Below are 2361 nucleotides of genomic sequence, written 5' to 3'. Positions count from 1 at the left end.
ATAGAAGCATCATGGTCATTCATTCTACATAAATTACAAGGCCAACATTCTCTAATCATGCAACAAGAAGAAGAATTAGAGTTAGGGTAAGAAAGTGTAACTCTCCCCTTAATTTGGGAGGGAAGAATCGGAGCTTAAGAAAGGTGGCTTCTCAAGCTTTTCTTTGAGTGATACAACCTCTTTCCCTAAATCCGCAATTAAAGTAGTCAAATCATTAATGGCATTGAGTTGTTCGATTGAGAAACCCTTGCTAGTTGGCTCTTTCTCCACTTCTTGCCAATTCATATAATGTCGCACCACTTCATCTATTGCATCCACCACTTCTTCTTCCGTTTTGTTCATTATTGGGCCTCCGGCTCCGGCATCTAAGCTTGCTCTTCCATGAGAACTCAACCGACCATAGAAGATTTGTATAATTTGATAGGTAGGAATCTCATGGTGTGGACACTCTCTTTGATACTCCTTGTATCTCTCCCATGCTTCATAGAGACTCTCACTAGGCCCTTTCTTGAAATTTTGGATCAAAGTTCTTGATTCCGCCGTCTTCTTTTGTGGGAAAAAGCGAGATAAGAAAGCCTTTGTAACCTCATCCCATGTTCTTAAGGACCTTGTTTTGACCTCTTTGTCCAACCACTCTAGAGCTCTTCCAATAAGAGAGAAGGGGGACAACTTGAGTCTTATGTACTCTTGAGCAACTCCGGTTACCACAATAGTATTGCAATACTTCTCAAAATCTTTAAGATGATTGAGAGGATTTTCACTCTTTGTACCTCCATATTTCTTCCTCTCAACCAAAGTAATCATAGCCGGTTTAGTTTCAAAATCATGATCCGGAACCATCAATGAAACAATTCCACTCTCATACTTGTAAGCTCCCGGAGTGCCTAACTCCTTCAATGTCAATCTTTGAGCTTCTCACATGTTCACTTGGACACACAATTCTCAAACAAAAATTATTAGTAGCACGGCTACAAATGTAGCCTAAAAGAAAATCTTTTTGTATTTTTCAATAAGATGGAATAGACTCAACAACAATACACAATCACGACACCATTCCCAGGCAACAGCGCCATTTTGATCGATGGCGAAATGGTAGGTCGTTGGACTACCCTCCCCAACCGGTCAAACAAAATTTATACACTCAACCAACCCCTATACAAGTATGGTAGCAAGTCAAGGGTCGAACCCAAAGGAATAGTGAGTGAATGTCTATTGTCTTGCGCTAAGCTATTCCGAAATCGAAAGTGGGGTTGTAAAGCTAAAACTAAAGCTAATCACAACAAATAGACTTGTAGAAATCAAAGATAATAAACGCTAGGGCTAGGATCCACATGCATTCATAATGAAATCAACTAATTTGGGAAGTCAATCAATTAAGTCAAGCAATGGGAGGGAAAATCAATATTGCAACCAAATCAGCATATCAAGCTATTCTCTTAGAGGTCTAACTAGCGCCAACTACGATAAACTCTAGCTAGGAAACGTCACAAGATACCTCAATCGTGTAATTGCAAGCCACAAATCAATGGTCCGTATCAATGTGAACTTACAATGCAATCTAGTGTGAATAACTAGGGTGATCAATCCTAAATCAAGCACACACATGCACAAAATCAATTAACCAATTTAATCACATTATCAACTCAATCAATTTCCCCAAATTAACTTCAATTCATTACTAATACATGCTTCACCATTACCCTAGCAATCAAACTACTCACAATCCATTAATAACATCAAAATCAAAGCTAAACCAATCAACAAATTCATATTCATCAATTGAAATCAAACTAAATCAATCAAACTATCAACAAACTTAATCAATTAACAAAACAAATGAAATCAAACAATAGATTATATTAAAGAGTAAAGAATTCTTACAAACTTGATAGAAATCAAACCAAATGTAACAATCTTCAATCATCAATCATCAAATCCAAAGTTTCTCTCTCTAAAAATCTAAGAACAAAATGTTTTTTCTCTCTCTACCCCAAAATTCAATCTAAACTAATTCTAATCTATTCTAACTCTCTTCTCTCCAAAAATAGATGGAAAACTATGTCTAGTAAAACTAACTAGAGAGAAGTTGGTTATGACGTCCAAAAATAGACCCACGGAGATGCGACCGCACATAGGAAAGAAGAGTAGGCGCACGGGAAAGGGTACGGGCACAAACCCAGGGGGGGTGCGCCCGCACGCGCCTCCTGTGCGCCCACACCTAGGAGGGTCTCCTCCTCCTCTTGTTCGATCTTGATCATCCTTGTGCACATAACTTGGTGATGGTGATGAACATTAAAGTAGGCAGAAAGTATATGAGCATTTTGGTGGGTTTGTGGCATAGATGATGCCCCCACAGCATGC

At 38.7% G+C, this 2361-nt stretch overlaps 1 non-coding gene across 1 annotated transcript; it reads left to right on the top strand.

Moving 5' to 3' along the window:
- The first annotated feature begins 429 nt into the window (after positions 1-429).
- Positions 430-536, top strand: LOC145637526 (small nucleolar RNA R71). The gene has a single exon (XR_014114300.1). It is a non-coding gene; the product is annotated as a small nucleolar RNA R71 (small nucleolar RNA).
- The last annotated feature ends 1825 nt before the right edge of the window (positions 537-2361 follow it).

This window comes from Chenopodium album, chromosome 6 (assembly GCF_948465745.1).
Source record: "Chenopodium album chromosome 6, dcCheAlbu1.1, whole genome shotgun sequence".
Taxonomy (NCBI): domain Eukaryota; kingdom Viridiplantae; phylum Streptophyta; class Magnoliopsida; order Caryophyllales; family Amaranthaceae; genus Chenopodium; species Chenopodium album.
The sequence above is the reverse complement of the archived record's forward strand: the minus strand, read 5'-3'. Positions and strand labels throughout refer to the sequence as shown.